At 38.3% G+C, this 21,340-nt stretch overlaps 1 protein-coding gene across 11 annotated transcripts in view; it reads right to left on the bottom strand.

The window, feature by feature from the left end:
- Positions 1–21,340, bottom strand: part of LOC108287484 (neurexin-3-beta) — a 584,298-nt gene that overhangs the window by 26,414 nt on the left and 536,544 nt on the right. The window lies entirely within an intron of this gene.

Here is a 21,340-nt window from a genome sequence, read left to right as displayed (position 1 = left end):
AACTGAGTTCTGATTGAAATTTACCATGTAGATTACAATAACAGTCCACAGTTAAGGGAAGCTATTCTCCACATGCCAGGATTTAAATTACGTCCTCCTCCCGGTGGCCAAATACGATGCTGTGCTGTTCCCCTGCTGTCACTGTTAAGTTTCCCGTGAGACTGTCATGATTATCAACACCAGAGCCCATGTGCTTTATGCAGGGATGTGGTTTAGTGTTGAAATCCTAACTCCTTATACAGAATCCCAAACCACTTTACTTATGAAGATAAATATTAAACCTCTGGCAATGGCCATATTCCGGCTTGAATAATTATGTTGGTTTCAAAAAATATCTTTCATCCAGTTCCTCAATTGTGTCATCTAAGATGCGGCTATTCAAGTCTTTGTACACACATTTTTCACACCCTGGAAACAGAGACTGCCAAAAAAAGGTGTCCCCATGATAAAGGTTAGTCCAAAATCCCAGAGCAGAGCCCTAAAAATATATCTTTGGAGAAATAGAAATCAAAATCTTGAGATGTTGAATTATTTGAAAGTTAAAAACGATTTAGAGAGAAATATTACATATCATTAAATGGAAAAGTGTTATGGTACAGAGGAAAATATTTCAAACAACACTGTCTGCAGGTTCACAAAGTCAAGTGAATGATAAGTGGATAGGCCAGGTTATAAAGAGGGACTTGCCTTTCTATTTTTTTAACTGGCAAATAAAAATTGTATATATTTATCATGTACAACATAATGCTTTGAAATGTATATAAATTATGAAATGGCTGAATCAACCTAAATTACACAGGCATTACCTCACTGTGTTTTCTGATGAGACTTAAAATCTACTTCCTTTGTGATTTTCAAAATACAGTGTTGTTTGCCATGGTCACTATGTTGTACAATAGATCTCTTGAACTGAGTCCTCCTTTTGTGCTAGTGAAATGGGTCATACACAGAAAGACAAATATCACATGACCTCACTTCTTTCTGGAGACTGCAAAAGCTGAACTCATAGAAATGGAGTAGAATGGTGGTTACCAGAGACTGTTAGGGTGGGGGGAAGGGGGTTGGGAATGCGTTGAACAAAATTTCAGTTAGATCTGGTTTCTTCTTGTCACTGGGAGCATGGAACCAAAAAGAACACTCTTGCTTTTGAAATAAACTTTATAAGATGGTCTCAGTGATAGAAGAAAGTCACAGAGGTTGTTGGACCTCTGCTATGAAAAGACAGATGCGCCAGAGGAAGATGAAGACGTCTGAATCTGTCACAACCACAAGTTCTGTTAAAGTATGATTGGGAATGAAACGAGCAAATTTTCCTGGTTTGGGTTTTGTCTTACTTTGTGGTTTGTTTGTTTTTTTTTTTTGGTTTTTCTCCTTTTTGTGAGAAAAAAAAGAGAACAGGGTCTCGCTATATCGCCCAGGCGGGTCTCGAGACTTAGTTATTTTCAATTATTTACTGTTAATGTAGAACACCGCTCTTGGGCAAAAATTTAATCTGTCATGTATAGGGTTATGGTTTACAAGAACCAAACAAGAACAGATGCGTGGCTACATTTTGATAGATAAATATATAATACTTTCAACACTGGCATTTTCACATAAAATGATGCATCTTTAGCTGTGAAGCCCAGGAACAAATAATACCTAGTTAAATGGTTGGTTTGAGAAATGGAAAGATTAAAATAACCGGCCTTCCAGGAGAATCAAATCTTATCCCACACACTCGGAACACATTTAGCAATGATAAGAGCAGTACTTGGAGATCCCTTATGGGAAGAAAGGCAAGTGGCAGAAATAGAAGAAAATGAAGAGAATGGGCTCCGGGGGGGGAATCCAGCATTTATAATTGAGTTGGCTTTTCCATTGAGGTACTTTTACTCCTAGTATTAGACATTTCTGTGTTTTCTTTGTTTTATAAGAGCTAAGAATACTTTGTTAATATTATTGGTAGGTGTGGGATAATTCTCTTTACCAATTCTCTGGATTGCCAGTCTGTCTATATACTTGTTTTCATACAGTGGGACTTTAATAACAACTTAGAAATATGTATGTGTTGTAAAAGAAATGCTCTTTCATGTATATTTTCCTGGGAGGGCAGCCAGAGCTCTGTTCCTCTGCCTGCTTACATACAAGATGTTGTCACTTGGCAGATATGTATAAGAACGGTTGTTCCAGATTGCAAAGAGTTGTGCACACCTGGGTTATTTTCATTCCAAAAGGTCCAATTAAATAATATTGTGCAGCATTTGCATAATTATTCAATTTAGCTATACGGCTGAGCTACCAATCTGGATCTTTAAAAAATCTGAGTAGGCCAATAAAGAACTTAGAATTTTTGATCTGTTGGTACCTCTATAGATGATCTGCTAAGAGATTGATAGAGTCCATACAATATCATTTAAGAAGGACTTTAGTAAAAATGAGCATTTAAGAGCGGCCTTCCTTTTAAGGGTGATTTCTTAACATTTTTGCTTAATAAACCCTATTGAGAATCTGATGAAGGCCGCATGCTCTTTCCCAGTAAAAATGCTCATGTAAACTGAAGAAATTCAGGAAATTGTGTCCATCAGTCCCAAGCAAAAATTTTAAGAGGATGACATTACAAAACTAAGGTGAGAAGTGAAGATCTATAAACATGCCTTGTAAACTCCAGAGTTACATATACATGAGGCAAGCACACCACAAAAGCAACACAGAATTAATTCTCATTACTACTATTACCAACGTTGTAGTTTGGCTCACTGGAATTTAATTCATTCTTTTACTATCTCAGGTTATCTGAATTAATATAAAAAGCCATTATTAAGAGTCCAATCTAAAATTTGCCTTCAACGTAAAACATGTTTTATTCTAATATAATGTGACTAGATATTGTGAAGTTTGATATTCATCAGCACCAGTAAAATGAACCCAACCTCAGGTGCAAATCTAATAGAGCCGAATGTTAATTAATGTGATCCAAACAACTTATCATTTCAGGCTTGCTTCTATTAGGAATGATGTGCTGTGGCTGTACACTAATAGAAAAGCCTATTAGTTGCATGGATTCCAATTTCCTTTATCTGTATTAGTCACTGAATAGTAGGTTTCTCCTAAGCTTAATAATTTTTCATTGTTTCTCTTTATACTTAGAGCATTCATTTAAAACCATAAAGTTACAAACCAAGATTCAGGGGATACATGTAATATATTTTAATCTGATAGCTTTATTTATAACTTTTAATCTAAAAGAACAAATCCATTTTCCCTTTTCAAGAGTCAAGTTTGGTGTCCATATGTGCAATGCCTGATAGTAGTAACATCAGACATCGTAGGGCAACTTATGTGTTTTTTTAAAACAAAATGTGGGGTTGAGCCCTGTAATAATCCTGTGATAAATGTGGTAGACATTATTTACATTTGAAAGTGACATTTTTCAACCTGTACACTATTGACCTTTTGGGTTGGATAATTCTCTGTGGTGGGGGTGGTCTGAGCACTGCAGGGATGTTTAGCAACATCCCTGGCCTTGATCCACTAGATACTGTTAGCATCTTCCCAGCTGTGGCAATCAAAAACGTCTCCAGATACTGACAATATGTCCCCTGGGGACAAAATTGCTCTCAGTTTAGAACCACTGTTTAAAGAAACTACATTGCAGAGAATTATTGGCTCAGGGTCTTAAAGACACTGACTAACAGAGGCAGGACTAGACTCTCATCTCTAATACCTAGTTTCACAATGCAACTTAGGAGACGCTCTATACTGTAATTCCTTTCTCTTGAACTATGAACATCACTACCATAGATAAGGCTTCCCTTTTACTTATATTACATTATTAGCATAGAGTCAGCCCTCCATATCTATGTGCCCTTGATTCATTCAACAACTGTACATAAATGAAAATATTACAACAATTAAAAATACAAAAACAATATAGTATAACAACTATTTATGTTGTATTGGGTATTATAAGTAAACTAGAGATTTCAACTATACAGAAGGATGTGTGTATGTTATACGTACACACTACATCACTTTATATAAGAGACTTCAGCATCTGCAGATTTTGGTATCCGAGGGGGTATCGAATCAATTGACTTATACAAAAGTGCCTATTAAATACTAACATATTATGAAATTTTCACTTAAGTATATGTGTGTTAGAATTTACCCTAAGGTAAACGCGGGGGGCTCACAGAAGACATGAAAAACTAGGAGCAAAGTAAATTGCAAACTAGAAGGTAGATCAGCTGCTGACTTCAAGTTCCGAACTGCAAAACTGATATTAAACAGTAAAGTGTTCAATGCAATCTGGCTGTTGTTGGCATCTTTCCAAAACACTGTGTTAGCTGTTGCAGTGGAATGTTGCCAGCAACCAAATGATCAGTTTTTAGTCTCATGAGTAGTCCGTACAAACTGAGAGCGCTCATCCTTGTCATTTCTTAGAGTGATGGAGCTGGGCCAAACCAAAACAGGTTTCTCCAGGCATACTAAGTGAAGCTAAAAAACCCTCGTTTGGCAAAATAAAAATAAAACCATACACCATGCCTAGGCTCATAGAAACCTGATATCTAAGAAATGTATGGATACATTGTGAGTTCTCACGATGACCTGAGCTTCCTTAAAAGCCGGACAGGATGCATGGGGCAATCCTCAAGCCTTTGTTTAACCAGAGGAAGCATGTTCCCACCATGTATGTGTGAAACGCCATAACCTGACCTAGTTCTGCACGAGCATCCTTGTACACAACCAGTTCTCTTGTGAACGCCGTCACGCACTAGCTCTTAAGTAACTCAAGATTATGCAAAAGAGAAAACTGACAATAGTCTGCAGTTCTATTAAGCTTCAGACAGAGTATTAAGTTTCTGTCCCTTTGAACAAAATGACACAGCGGATGATAAAGCTAGCATTTTTCTTAAAATGCTCTTATCACCCCCAATTTCCTACCAAATCTAGATCTTTCCTTCATTTTTCTTTTCCTCATGATTTCCTGGTGGTCTCTATCTCCAATAGGACTGTCGATCTTTAAAGACCTCCTATCAACACATTCCTGAAATGAACTAGAACTTCCCAAAGGTTTATCTGTCAATTTAATACTTGTCATCTAAAAAAGGGAGCATATTCAACCTCTTTCCCATTTCATCAATCAGGGTGAAAAGAATGAGAAGGAAGACCCAAAGTAGCTGACTTACAGCTATTAGCAATGCCTTGCACCAAATAAAACAAAAGTTCACAAAGTCGCCTAAATAGTATACTGAGCATGTCTCCCTTCATAGAATCAATGAGTTAGAAGGCAGACAATAGAACAAGGCAGTTGAGTCCATTGCGGCCAAATGGAGAGATTACTTTTCCTGTGTCTGTGGTTACTCAAGCTCTGTTTTAAAAATGAACAAGTTTTCCTCTATTGCAATTTGGGTGAATCTGTGCCATTGAATGGTTAGCCAAGACTTCTTTTCCCTAGTCTTGGCTGGTGGTATTAGGCAAGTGTCTGAGAGGGCTCTCAGGCCTATAGACAGACCCTAATTACCATTCTTTGTAAAAGGCAAAAGACTTCTTTACTAATTTGGTACTTGCTGAAGAAAAACAGGCACATACCAAGCTACTCTCTCTTACTTCATTCCTCTATCACACAAGAGTAACAGATTTGGGAGTTTACTGACTGTGCTTCCGGGAAGAAAGGTGCCTGCATTTTAAAAATTGAAAGAGAAAAAGCATTTCGTTCAACAAGTCTACTTCTCAAACCAAACGCTGTGGCCAGGTAAAGGACCCTACATAAGTACAAAGCATTCTCTTTTTTCCCCCCAGAAATAGAACAAACTACGCTAGATTCCAAATTTATTCCTTGCAAGCTTATTAAAAAATCTCAAATTTACAACTAAGGTACTACAGTTATAAATGTTCCCTAGAACTTCATTCATTTTAAAATGATGCAACTTCTCTGGACAAGTCATGCCAGGGGCAAACAGACAGTCATTTGTATTATAACAATGGCCTTCTCCATCCTTCCATGCCAGGCCATTGTAAAGGAAGTGGCCATGATGCTCAGCACATTTTCACAGCACGAATGGATTTCACCGCTAGTCTTTCAAATACTCCAAGTGTGTTGCAGACAGATAAACAAGCTGTGCTTGGAGGAAGTGCCTGAATTTGAAGCTGCAGAGCATATCTTCTCTATTCAGGGTGTGTTGAGTGAAGCAGTACATTGTAATGAAATACGGCAAGCAGTGCTGTGGATAGGCAGGCACCTTCATATTAAAGAAGTCAGTGGATTTTGTGGCCATGGTAGCCTCGCTGTATAGATGATGTTGGTACTATAGCTCAGTTCTATTCTACTAAAAAGATACTCACTTGCAATCTCTTTCAATGAAGAAGACTTTAGAGAAGTCTCTTATCCCTTAGAATGACACACACACACACACACACACACACACACACACACACACACACACACATACATTCAGGGGTTAGAACTAATCTTTTGTGGCAGCACATGCATTGATCATTGTGTGGGTAATAAAATAATTCCTTTATAACTGATTCAGGTTATTGCTATTGACCTTGATGGTTACTGGCTCCTGACTCCACAAAACGTCTTATGTCACTTAACAAATCTAAATGGTAATCAGCAGAAATCTTATAAAATGCAGTCAGCAGAAGTGATGAATTTTTATAAACAGAGAGTGACCATGCATGGGCAATAACAGAAAACCTGTTGTTCCTCAGTGGATAGAAGAAATACATACGTTCCAACCCAGTACTAGGGTGCTGTTAGCAATCAGAACATGACTTTGAAAACTCTTGTGGTAGAGACAGGTATTCTGCATTGACAATTTCAGAATACTCTGAAACTGAATATTCAGAAAATTCTGAAAAAACGGATTTCCTAAAATTTCCTTTCTGGAGAAAGTGTTATTTCTTTATTGTTATTATCGTTAACATAGTCTTAGTACAAAGCATTTTTCTTTTATTCTAACTGTACATTCACAAACCCAAACTTTTATTGCAGAAAATTAATAAAGAATGTAAAAGCCATTGCCTTTTAACATGATTGTCACTGGCAAATAATCGGCGACTTCAGAATTACATATTGAACAAATTAATTGATAATAGTTACAATGGTGAGGGTGATGGTGAGCAAAAAGGAATGTGTTTTCTCCAAAGTATGGAATTGCATAGATTATAAGTAGATCAATAGTTGATCTCCACCACTTCACCACCATTGTAACTCTAGCACAAAATTGAGGAAATTTTTATTTCTTTAAATAGTTATTGAGTGACTAATCTTGGCAAGATTTAAAAATGCCTAGATCATGCCTCAAATCCCAGCACTTTGGGAGGCCAAGGCAGGCGGATCATGAGATCAGGAGTTCGAGACCATCCTGGCCAATATGGTGAAACCCTGTGTCTACTAAAAAATATAAAAATTAGCTGGGCATGGTGGCACAAGCCTATAGTCCCAGCTGCTTGGGAGGCTGAGGCAGGAGAATCACTTGAACCTGAGAGGCGGAGATTGCGGTGAGCTGAGATTGGGCCACTGCACTCCAGCCTGGGTGACGGAGTGAGACTCCATCTCAAAAAAAAAAAAAAAAAAAGCCTAGAATTTGTATGCTGTCGACTCTCTCACATTCAGGCTATATCTGCTTGAACGTACTGAACTACCTACATACAAAGTACCAAAGTACCATCTAAGAATATGAGAGTTTGGAAATGGCTCTGATGACTCTTCTAGTCAAATATATTCCTATCTGTCACTTTTGTTGATAGGATTTGGTGTGCAAAAACGAGAAAATGTCACTTTTTTTTTTTTTGGAGACAGAGTCTCTCTCTGATCCCCAGGCTGGAGTGCAGTGTGTGATCTTGGCTCACCACAACCTCTGCCTCCTGGGTTCAAGTGATTCTCCTGTCTCAGCCTCCCAAGTAGCTGTGATTACAGGCACCTGCCACTATGCCTGGCTTATTTCTGTACTTTTAGTAGAGACAGGGTTTTGCCATGTTTGCCAGGCTGGTCTTGAACTCCTGACCTCAGGTGATCCGTCTGCCTGGGCCTCCCAAAGTTCTGGGATTACAAGCATGAGCCACTATGCCCGGCCATGTCACTTTTTTTTTTTTTTTTTTTTTTTTCTCAACCTTCCTCCAGTGAACTCATCCCTTTTTCTCACTAAATCTCCATTTTTCACAAAGCCCACTCCCTTCACCCCTAGGAGCAGCACAGGATCACAGAATTCACTCTCATCTGGGTTGACCCAAAGATGCAAAAGGACACCAAAGCCTACTTAATTCCTGTTATAGTTTGGACTATTTGTCCCTGCCTAAATCTCTTGTTGAATTCTAATCCCCAAAGCTGGAGGTGGGACCTGGTGGGAGGTGTTTGGGTCAGAGGGGTGGATTTCTCATGGCTTGGTGCTGTCCTCAGGGCAGTAAGATCTCATGACATCCAGTCATTTAAAACTTTGTGGCTGCCAGGCGCGGTGGCTCACACCTATAATCCCAGCACTTTGGGAGGCTGAGGTGGGCGGGTCACCTGAAGTCAGGAGTTCAAGACCAGCCTGGCCAACATGATGAATCCCCGTTTCTACTAAAAATTAGCCAGCTGTAGTGGTATGTGACTGTTATCTCAGCTACTAGGAAGGCTGAGGCAGGAAAATTGCTGGAACCCAGGAGGCAGAAGTTGCAGTGAGCTGAGATTGCATCATTGCATGCCAGCCTGGGTAAGAAAAGTGTTACTACATCTCAAAAAAAAAAAAAAATTGTGGCACCTCCACCCCTACTTGTTCCTGCTCTGGCCATGTGAAATACCCGTTTCCCTCTTTACCTTCTGCCATGATGTAGTTTCCCCAAGGGTCCCCAGATTCTAGCATCATGCTTCTTATATAACCTGCAGAACTATGAGCTAATTAAACCTCTTTTCTTTGTAAATTACCCAGTCTTGGGTACTTCCTTATAGCAATGCAAGAACAGCCTAACACACTTCCTTATTTTATACCTTGGACAAAATCCTGTGAGATACTTACTACTCCCAAATAACTCCCTCCCGGAAATGGCTGACTTTTTCTGAGGTTTAGAATTTTGAAAGCTCTAATGCACGTTTTCTTCCTCTTTGCTGGTACTTATCTCACACTATTCACCTCTAATATAATTTTTTTTTCAGAGAAGGTTTCCCTGTTGTTTGCATTCCCAGCTCCCACCCCTGCCTCATTACCTGTCCTACTGTGACATGCTTATGACAGCAAGTGCCTTTGCTTCATAGCCTTCATCAAAGTTTGTCATCACACACTTATCTGGAAGTCAATTACATGACAGTGTCCCCCATTAGACCTACCAGGGCCATCTCTGTTCTTGCTTACTCTTGCATCCTCAATGCTTAGCATACAGTAAATGCTCAATAAGCAGTTAAATGAAAACACGAATAAAAAGCATTGTCAGACTGTTATATTTGTGCTCTCTAAGGAATGAATACTAGAGAAAACGCAGGTAACTCCTTGTCACAATTTTAGCAAATTCTAATAAATGAAATCTTCCCCCTGTGCTGAAGCACAGGCTCTAGCTTTCTGCTTCTACACCAGCGCACCTAGCAAGACTTTAAAAAGTTTACTTGTTCTTATGAATCTGTGACCAGTGCAAGTGGGGAAATAATGTATCAGGAAGATGCTTCAAAAGTCGGTGAGCTTGACAACTAAATGCAATGTGTGATCTTGGATTGGATCATAGACTGGGAAAAAATAATCTCAAAGCTCATTATGCAGACTCTGGTTTAATCTGAATATGTACTCTAGGTGGGACTTTTTATCAAGACTACATTTTCTGATTTTGATCACTGTACTCTGATTTTGTAAGAGAAAGTCCATGTTAGGAAATACAACCACTGAATTATTTAGTAAAAGGAATGCTGACTACAACTTAGTTTCAAATGGTTCGGGAAGAAATATATATCTACATAAATATATTTTGTATGTGTATTCTCAAATGACTCGTGTGCATGTACACTCGCACATACAAAGAATGGTAGAGCAAATGTGTCAAATGTTAACAATTGGTGAAACTGAGTAAGGACACAAGAAATCCTATATACTCGTCTTACAACTTTTCTCCAGCTATAAAGTTATTTGAAAATCAAAGATTAAGAAAAATCTCAGGTTGGGCACAGTGGCTCCTGCCTGTAATCCCAGCACTTGGGGAGGCCAAGGCAGGCAGATCACCTGAGGCCAAGAGTTTGAGACAAGCCTGGCCAATATGGTGAAACCCCTCTATTAAAAATACAAAAATTAGCTAGGCATGGTGGCAGCTGCCTATAATCCCAGCTACTCCGGAGACTGAGGGAGGAAATCGCTTGAACCCAAGAGGTGGAGGTTGCAGTGAGCCAAGATCATGCCACTGCATTCTAGCCAGGGTGCCAGAGCGAGACTACCTCAAAAAAAAAAAAAAAAATCTGAGGAAGGTGTGTGTCTCTGTGTGTGTGTGTGTGTGTGTGTGTGTGTGTGTGTACACATACACATGTATGCATGCATATGTATATATATACACACATATGTATATATACATATATGTGTATAGAGATGCACATGTATATATACATGTATATACACATATGTAATTTGGGGTCCATATGACACAATCACACTAATATTTATACACATATTTAGATTTTATGGCCAGATTGTCAGTGTGACATATGCTGCAGGATCTATAACTAGAGTTAATTTTACATTGAAAGAACCACCATGACACTTACTAACTGATGTTTTAATACAAGTATACAAAGGTACAACAATATATCTTTTTTAAGATTTGGGTTGTGAGTAGTTATGACCATGTCTTCCAGCACCAGCAGGATAGGAAGGAAGAAAAAGTCTCAGACTATCCTGTATAATATGAAAACCTATTCATAAAGTCACTTTAAAGTAGAATAGCAAAGTGACACACTTTGGGATGTGTTGGACTCTAGAAAAGACAGTTTTATTTATTTCTCGAGAAAAGTTAAAGTGAAGTACTTCTTAAATTTCTCACTTTGTCTATCAAGTAAGCTTGTGCTCCATGCTAGGGTTGAGGAGATGAAGACGTTGAAGCTTATTCTTTATGCACCATTTTAAAACAGGACTTTTCTCCAATGGGTAAGATCCTACTAGTGTCAACATGGCTATTCATTAACTCTCCCAGCTGCACTACCTCTGAAATTTTCTTAAATGAAAACTAGAACCAGAGTGAAGAGAGTAGAGGAAGAAGTTGGCATGACTAGTAACTGAGAGGGTGAACATGCCTTGATCAGGTTCAAGCATAAGAAATCAGCATTTGTGTAATGCCTGACTCGGAGAAAATCCACATATAATTTGAAAATTGGACTGCCATGAAAAACACAATAAAGAATTATTTCACCAATTTGTTTGATAAAGGAAGCTACTACGTAATGGCATTTGGCAGAGGATGCAGCGCAAAGCAGCTTGGTAAACAAATGAAGTCATGACAAGTGCAGGGCGTAAGGTTGACTCCAAATGTAGCAAATACAAAGTAAAATCAGATTTTTTAATGTTAGAGATACAAATGTGTGTTCTCTAGTAGCATTGCCTGACCTTTTCACAAATTGGGTTATAGGATTGGTAATAACTAAGTGCATTGTCAATTTCCCATTTATTTCAGTCTTTCAGACTATTCATAGATGTTATCAAATAAGAACATTCTTAGAAAAAGCAAGCAAGCAAATCTTTTTTTTTTTTTTTTTTTTTGAGACGGAGTTTTGTTATTGTTGCCCAGGCTGGAGTGCAATGGCATGATCTCGGCTCACTGCAACCTTCACCTCCCAGGTTCAAGTGATTCTCCTGCCTCAGCTCCCAAGTAGCTGGGAATACAGGCACGTGCCACCATGCCCAGCTAATTTTTGTATTTTGAGTAGAGATGGAGTTTCTCCATGTTGGTCAGGCTGATCTCAAACTCCCACCTCAAGTGATCCACTGCCTCCACCTCCCAAAGTGGTGGAAATACAGGCATGAGCCACCCCGCACTGCCAAGAAAGCAAATCTTTAAGCATCTGTTATATTTTACCTATGATGATACAGTTTTAACAATTGGAGCAGCTTCTAATAAATTCACATACCAACAAAACCAAAAGAGTTAAAGAAGTCTCAGAAAACAAACTAGAAATAAAAAAAATGTATTAGCAAGCTCTCCCATCTCTTACATATAAATGTGGAAATTGCTACTAACGCTGATATTTGGAAGTGGGTGCTTTTATCTTTAAACAACTCTGTTTGAATAGACATGCTCCAGGCATCGCACTTGGACCATTTGTTTTACCAGCTGTTTCTAAAAATGTGTTCATGATGGAAACCTTTTCTGCCTCCTCTAAAATTGCTTTTATGAGGGCTTTTTCCCCCTTCCGCAAGGGAAAGGGTAAAGACAGGGAAAACAACATCTGCTGAAAGATCTCACAGCTTCAGGGGTGGACTACAGTCGTAAGATGCATGTGGAAAAAAAAAGAACAATCAGAAAACCCTGATAAACTAAATGACCAAAGAGACTGCTGCATTCTCTTGGATTAAAGGTAATCAAATGTTTTAATTCATTAATGCAATCTTTGTAGCTACAGTGACAGATGTTCCCTGCATGGAAGAGAGTCTCAATTAACCTGCAGCTGGCTTAATTTTCTGGACATCCTATCGAGGGAGAGATGGAAGAGGAAGAGGGAGGTAGAGAGAGAGATGAATGTAAAGTTTTTAATTACTTGTTTGCAACTGCATCTTTTCATCTATTACATCTAACCAGCAGATGTACAGAAGAGAACTGCTCCAGCATTGAGTATGTACACAACACCTGAAGCTAGGTGAAAGGATCAGTGCTATTCCCAAGACCCTGGTGAAGGCAACTTCATGTTCCATCTGTGTTCCTGGGTTCCAAACACACATTTTAAACTTTCTGGTAATGGGTCATTTACAGGATACCTTGTGCCCACTGCTGTTACATTACCACCTGGAGTATCCATGGAAAATGTGTCACTTGATGACTAGGACTGACCTTATGGAACTAATGTGCTAAGCTATATAGAGCCCTGTATATCATCATTATCATCATTGTCATCACTGAATTCTTCCAGCAGCTTTCCTTGCAGAGCTATACATCATAATTCAACCCAGGAAAAAGGATTCACTATTTTTAAAAAATTACTGGTCTGGCAAAGCTTCTATATCTAAATATTAACAAGATTTCCCTTGCTGGTCTCCTAGTATAGTCTTTTAGGAAATAACAAATATCCCTTCTCTCTGATGACAAATCTAATACATGCTCTATGTAGATTTTTTGTTGTCCTATTTTGTTTTTTGAGACAGAGTCTTGCTCTGTTGCCCAGGCTGGAATGCAGTGGTGTGATCAAGGCTCACTGCATCCTTGACCTCACAGGCTCAAGCAGTTCTCCCACGTCAGTTTCCAAAGTAGCTGGGACTACAGGCATGCACCACCATGCCCAATTTCTACATAGATGTTTTGGAGTTTGATTAAGAAAATATGGATCACCATCTAGAGATAATCACTGTTAAGTCTGTTATTGAAAATATAATTCTTACACCCAATTCAGGACCTTGAGTCTCTGATTTCTAATAAATACTCAGTAAATTTGGCAAGACTCTTTATTAGGTGAAATTAAGTGTAATATTTTCAAATATTAGATAACAAATTTCCTGAATCAGGAGGTTATTGGTATAGATTACCCAAGAGACAAAAAAGAGGGGAAGGGGACAAGAGCTGTAGATACACATTTAGGAACTGCCTTTAATGTAGATTGCATGCCTTATTTTGGCTGGGGACTATAATATTTAACCTCTTGACACAAAGATGGTTATGTTAGTGCAAATGTAGGTTAATTCAGCTTTCTAAAATAGCTCTACTTTGTTATAAGGCTTAAGGTGAAAAAATTCTAGATTTAGCACACCTTTTTTTTTTATAGGTATGAATTATCCACACAGTCCTTAGAAGTTTCTACCTTTCATTAAGAAGATTTATAAACTGATCTTGGACTTCTAATTAATTTATCCAAAAGTGTTTTTTAAAATATATTTTGTGCCGTTAATCTATTTTTAAAGTGAGATTAAAAATTATCTTAATGGTTGTTATCTAAGTGATGGATGCTTAAACTAGTAACTTACCGGGACCTCAATAAAATAGATGGCTTGGTCTTAACATCATCATTATTAGCTCACAATAAAACTTTACATGTAAAAAGGCCTTCAGTCTTCAAAATCTCAGTCTCGTGAGCCAACACAGAGAATACTTTAAAATTCTTGTTTCTTGGTTTCCTGGATGTTTATTTGTTTTCAATGCCTGAGCAGAAACTTCAAACAAAAACTGTAGGGAAGGACTGACATATCATTGCCAACCTTCATTTTGCTGATTAAGGATGCTATATATAATAACAAAATCCTGCTTTTGTATGAGACATTGATTTTAGCCATCCAAAAATACATAATGCAATATCAGAATGTAGGGCAGTTCCATAAGTTTGACTTAGTGCAGACTCACTATATTGTCCCTGCTTTTTTTCATTTCACTAGGGTTGCTGATTGCTTGGGCATAGACTGGTGCTAGTTTTAAATTTAAGCTTGGGAAGTAGTACTCTAGGTTGCTTAATCTGTCCTCTGTAGGGGAAGATAACATAACTGAGACCATATCACTAGAGCATGTATTTGAGTCTGTACCATAAGAGACTTGTAGTCCTCACTAATCACTTCACAGCTTGTCTATAATCTTAATTTCCTTTGTGACTAAAAGAATACAGAGTTGTAGATTGGAGCCCTAGGTGGGTCAATGATAGTGTCTTGTATGGCAACAAGGAGCAGTAGAGGGAAGATAATCAATTTCATGCTACTTCTGAATTCTCTGTTGGATGCTATCTCAGTTTAGAATAGAAATCTTTGGAAATACAATAAAAAAAACCTTGATATATGATATCAGTAAAGTAGCATGGATTAAAGATTTAGGACACCTGGGATTTAATTATAGCTCCAATAAGGACTAGCTCAGTGACCTTGAGCAAATCAATTTACCTTTGTAGGCAACAGTTTGGTCACCTAAACCAAAAGCATTACAATGAACTCTAAAATTCATCAAGCAAATAGCTTAAGGTTACATAAACTCTGGGACTGTAAGAGTAAAAAAGACATGCAAGAAAAAAGGGCCTTAGTTTTATGGGAATTTGGAAGGGATTGCTGTTTAATTTGATGTCACCAAGTGATTATTTAACAAGTAATTTTACTGAAAGCACATCCTTCCAAATTGATGAAAGTGTTATAGTTAAAGGAAATTAAAAAAATCAAAATAAAAAAACACTGTGTCTCTCATTATGCCTTGTTTGGCCTTCATGAAGTCTCTTCAGTTTAGTTTTATCTAAATATTTAATTTGGATGCCTTTAAATGAGAGCATGTTCTCTTCAGCTCAGAGTTCTCATGACTGCAGATTGCATCAGGTCTGGTCTATTTCATCTATTCATGTTATGCCACTGGCCCCTGGGGACAAAGTGTTTTCCTTTGCTTAATAGAGAAAGCTAGTAATGAGTAAGGGTAAACAAACAAGTAAACAAACCAATTAGCCACATGGTAAAATGTGACGTTGTTGTAAGCAGAAAGGGAGAAAAAGAAGCTTGGTTCTGTGATGTCCTTCTCAGGCCATCAGTAGTGCCTAATTTACCCTTGTTTTCCTCTTGTTTTTGATAATCTCTTTGATTTCAAAGGCTTATTAAAACACTCTTCCAATAGGTTATTTAAAAAGATAACCCATGCCTCCTGCCCCCCAAAGCTTTTCCTAAAGTTTCCATCTTTTTTGGCTCCTGCGTCATCTCTTCATTTTGTTTGCTTTCTTTGTAGTTTGGAACCTTACAACTCCAGGCTCAAAACCACACTGGGGCAGGGGCTGCTAATGTTGAAAGCTCATAATGTTATTACTAAGCATCCTGGCTCCGAAGAGTTCACTTTATGCTCCCTCTGGGGTTTGGGATACATTAAGATTTAGCTTCGTGGTCTGCTCCCTGTTTATATATGAGTCTTTCATATTTCTTCTCCATAGATTTCTAATGTGAAAGATGCTAAAGAGAGTAAGCATTAATTTATACTGGATTTTCTCAGTAAGTAGGAGCTAAATGATAACTTACGAACACAGGGAAGCAACAGATAATGGGGTCTACTTGAGCAGGGAGGGTGAGAGGAGCAGAAAAGAAAACTATTTGATATTGGGCTGACCACTTAGGTAATCAAATGATATGTACAACAAACTCTGACACATGTTTACCTAGGTAACCAACCTTCACATGTACCCCTAAAAGTTAAAAACAAATTTAAAAACTTCTTAAGGAAAAGCCATTTTTGTAGCAGTACTAAATCCGGCTGTGAACCTGTATTTTCATTGCCTGCTCTGGTCTAATCTGCTGCCAGGTGGTAGAACATGTTATTCACCTCAGGACATAGGATGTTCCTTCCTGCACCATATTGTATAATCCGCTACCTCCAACATTCAGAAGGCCTAGATAAAAATAAATGCTTTGGCTCGCAGTGCAGGAAGGAGTCCCAGATATGGTGTCCCTTCACTGTGTCCTCCTCATTCACTGCCTGTGTCACCAAGAATGTTTTTCTCTTTCTTTACAAAACTTATAAAGCTACAAATCAAAGAGTACAGGGAAAGAAGAGGTTCTCAGCAGGTTGTGAAATCATATCTTGGTCATTTAGGCATTTGTCAGCTCAATAACCCACAGCTAAGGTTTGGGGAAGAATTTCTGGGATGTGATGCAGTATGTGGGCTGGAGATCAAGGAAGCAACTGCCAAAGAGGTGTGAAATTTTGGAGGTGAATGCAGCCCACACCTAGCAGAGGTGGGGAGTTCAGAAGACAGACTGGCAAAATGAAGGGCAAGATGTTAAACTCCTACCGAAAGACGCAGTGTACAAGCTAGGTGGAGATGACGCTGGTTTCGTTTGTTACTGTTTTTCGTGTCTGGGATAGTGGCATGTTTAAAACAAAGGTGGGAAATGTCCTTCAAGATGAGCTTTTAGGGCCAGGCGCAGTGGCTCATGCCTGTAATCCCAACACTTTGGGAGGCTGAGGTGGGCGGATAACTTGAGGTTAGGAGTTCAAGACAAGCCTGGCCAACATGGTGAAACCTGTCTCTACTCAAAATAACAAAAATTAGCTGGGCATGGTGGTGCATGCCTGTGGTCCCAGGTACTCGGGAGGCTGAGGCAGGAGAATCACTTGAACCCGGGGTGGGGGGGCGAGGTTTCAGTGAGCAGAGATTGCGCCACTGCCCTCCAGCCTGGGTGACAGAGACTCTGTCACCAAAAAAAAAAAAAAAAAAAAAAATGAGCTTTTAATGCCCTATGGTATCCTATGTAGTCTCCTGTACTTAGTGGAGAACTCACTCAACAAACGTTGGGATTGGCTATAAAATGGCTAAGAAGTTCTTATTAAAAAGAAAAAAAAAAGATACATATTTTTAGTTTATCAGACTTCTCTAGATTGGGGTAGATAAACTATGATCTCTCAGTCAAATCCAGCTCAATCTCTGCTTTTATAAATAAAGTTTCATGAAAACACAGTCCTGCTCATTTATTTCCAAGGCTGCTATTGCATCATTACAAGAGCAGATTTAGCAGGGACTGTAAGATCGTTAAAGTGTTAAATATTTACACCCCAGTCCTTACAGAAAAAACGCCTCCCAACTTTTGCTCTGGGTCACTAATCTGACAAATTTGAACACTGGGCAATACAGTATTGCCAGTTCTCATGATCTTTTAGTAAGCAGAGGTCTCTGTGCTTCAAAGCTAAGACGGAAACACTGCTGTAGGACAGAGGGTATGCAAACATTTTCAACTACACACATTTTCCAGTTTATGATCTGGATTCAGAATGGGTCGAGACTGATAAAATTTGTAATGCAATCCTCAGATGCTTGGGCAGGCCATACTTGCCTTGGAAGAAGGATTATCATAAAAGCAAACACAGTTTAAAAATGTTTCCTTTCTAATTTTGAACTGTAGTCCTTTATACCTCCTTTTATGATTCTCGTATAGGAAACTCGAAGACAAACAAAAAAGTGTGTGTATTAGGGGTGTTAAATAGTTTTGGATGCATAACACAAGAAAGTCAGGAAAATGAAAGGAAAAATAAAATGGGTACAAGTTTAAGAGATGTCAGGAGCATGTGGGTGTCAGAAAGGGTCTAAGAAAAGAAATACAAGTTCACTTTTTTTTTTTTTTTGCTTTTTTAGTTGTAAGACCTAAATCACTGCGTTCCGGGGAACATAATTGTTTCTGAAATGAAACACAGCATCTTTACCCAAGCTCTCACTAAGAGCCTCTATTCTTAGAATCCTAATATCAGTTAAAGGTGGCTGTTGTCTGAGCATATGTTTTAAACAGAATTGATAATAAGTAATGAGCTAGAAACCCCAAGAGCACATATTATTATATAGGTGACATCAAGGGAGACTCACCTCATGTAAGTGTTGGTATTTCTCTCCAATATTGGAGTCATTCCCTCTTACAGGAAACCAGGGTAGCTCGTTTTAACCAAAGTTATTTGAGTAAGTCATAATGGAACAATTTTATAAGCCCCATCAACCAAGATTCTTAAAGCCTTTGTGATACATAATAACTAACCTCTTTATCAAGTATTTCCTAACCATGTAATACATTCAATACACAGACTTCACTTTATTATCAAGGAGGCAGGCAGCTATTTCATATGTTTAGGTTAATTGAAAATAGGCACTATGTAAGACAGGATAGCATAGTGATGGGTTTGGACACGAGGGGCAGTTGGCTTGGGTTCAAATCTCATTTCTTCTACTTACTTGTGGTGTGATCTTGATAATTTGCTTAGCTCCTCTGTTCCTGCATTGACTTATCTTTAAAATGGAGATAATAATAATAGACCCTCACTTGATTGCTGTAAGGATTACAATAGTTAACAATGTGAAGTATTTATGGCTGTATTTTACTAAAGGAAGTGCTAATATTCACTGAAAGATGAAACAAAGTTGTAGCAGTGGCTAGGTGACAGTCTAGAAATCACTTCAAGGGACTTTAGTCAATGGTGTGTAGGGTGCCATTGAAAGTTTACTACAGGGAGGCCTGGAATGGTTTCTCAAGCCTGTAATCCCAGCACTTTGGGAGGCCAAGGCGGGAAGATCACTTGAGGCCAGGAGTTCAAGGCCAGCCTGGCCAACAGGGTAAAACCTCCCTTTTTACTGAAAATACAAAAATCAGCTGGCTGTGGTGGCACACGCCTGTAGTCCCAGAAACTCGGGAGACTAAGGCAGGAGAATTGCTTGAATTGGGGAGGCAGAGGTTGCAGTGAGCTGAGATTAGGCCACTGCACTCCAGCCTGGGTGACAGAGTGAGACTCTGTCTCAACAACAACAACAAAAGTTTACTATAGGGGCAACTAAATTTCAAAGCAAAATACTGTACTATCAGAAACCTAATCAAAGTACCTATCTTGTCAAATTAGAAGGTCTAAAAAGCTGCAATACTTTCCTTTTTAATTCCCGGATCTCTCAAACTCTTTCACAATGCAATGATTAAGTATCTGACAATGAAATGATTTTGTTTTAAAAAGCTGCAGTTGTTTTCTGCAATACTATGGTCCTTATGCTGTTTTAAATGTTAATACATTAGTTTACTCTTAGAAATGTGGAAGCAAAGGGCATTGAGATATTTCATTATGCAGTTGGTTAATTAACATGCATCACATAACTGTAACTAAATAAAATACATTATAGTTTAAAAGTTAGAAAACATAACTAAGTAATGGAATCATACTGTAGATTCTATGTGCTCAGAAATGCATCTGACATTCTTTCCAAAGCTCAAGAGACAGAATTTGAAAACCTAAGAAATACCCTGTTGATTGTCAATGTTAGTAAGGGAGGAATATTTAGCAGCTCAATTTTGAAGAAACAAAATTAGTCAAAGCAGACGTTCTCATGAAGACATGGTCATCACTTTTGTGGCATTTCCAAACAGGACAATCAGGAGTTCTAATTTTGTTTCACAATCCTCATGTTGCCGTTGATAAAACCATAATACATAAACTTCATTTTATCCATGCCAGCTAAAGCAAAGGCATCCTTGAGGCAATAAGGAAACTCCAGTCATGCTAAGCTCCACAAAGGGGCATGTCAAAATTCTAAAACTTAGTGCTTTGATGAGTGTTGAAGAATGACTGGCACACTGTAATAGAAAAATATGTCTATTTTCAAACAGATTTGGGTTTGAATATTGCCTCTACCATTGATGTGCAGGTATGTGACTTTGAACAAGCAAACTTAAAATCCCAATTTTCTCAACTGTGAGATGACCGAGGGAGTTTCTATCTAACAATAACTCAAAATGAGATTTAAATAAAATACTACCATTTTATGTACCCAGCATCGTACCTGGGCTAGTGGTGTGCTAGAGCCAGTTTATGACAACAGATTGCAAAACTTTTAGAAAATGTGGCCATTTTAAAAACATGGCCATTTTCAAAAGTTAATATATATAAATTTACAAACGTAGTAAAAAGAGATAATTAAAAACTTAAAACCCAGTACTTCCTAATTACTAAATTTTACTATTATCTAGTCTCTTGAGGTTCTTGAAGTCTATAGTATACATATGATGAAAAAGCCATAAAATTGTGTGCTAGTGAGCACATGTCCCAATTCTGAGTTTAGGGCTGTCATGTTCGTAGCTTGAAGTCAGCCATGGTGGGAATAGTTTACGCTAGACAGAAACTGGAAAACTACAAATTAGGGCTCTGCGTGTGTGTGCTGGTTTTTAAATATTTATCAGCAAGCAGCTGTACCTGCCTCATAATCAGTATCTCTTCCTTTCCTCCTTCCTTTCATTTGCCTTTCCCTCCTCCTCTTTCTTCACCTTTCTTGTTTCTTTCCTTCTTTCATCAGAAAGTTGTTCTTAGCCCACAGAGCCATCCAATTCCTCATTCTTGGCCTTTGCCCCCTTACCCTTAAAAAAAAAACCGACAGCTACCCTGGTATAACTGAAAGGTTTCATCAGAAAACTACAGGTCTTGATATGCTTTTTTTTTCCAGATTAAAAATCGATTTTTCATCTTAAATCTTTAGGCACATTGAACGATTAACTGGGTACTTCTACTCTTGTCTCAAATGTAGACTCTTCTCAGAACTAAAGCTACCATGCATGTTGAGTTCTCTGGAATAGGAAAAGAATGCATTTAGGTGCAAATTGAAGTGCTGGCTCTCTAATGCTTCCATGAATTAAAAAATAAAGTAAAATATACATTAGTTGACTCAGAAAGAACAAAAGATAATCTTACCTCGAAATATGCGTGAGGTGGAACCAGTGAGTTAAGAAGTTTATTTTCCCCTCCT

This window comes from Cebus imitator, unplaced genomic scaffold, assembly GCF_001604975.1.
Source record: "Cebus imitator isolate Cc_AM_T3 unplaced genomic scaffold, Cebus_imitator-1.0 Scaffold345, whole genome shotgun sequence".
In the NCBI taxonomy this organism is placed as follows: domain Eukaryota; kingdom Metazoa; phylum Chordata; class Mammalia; order Primates; family Cebidae; genus Cebus; species Cebus imitator.
The sequence above is the reverse complement of the archived record's forward strand: the minus strand, read 5'-3'. Positions and strand labels throughout refer to the sequence as shown.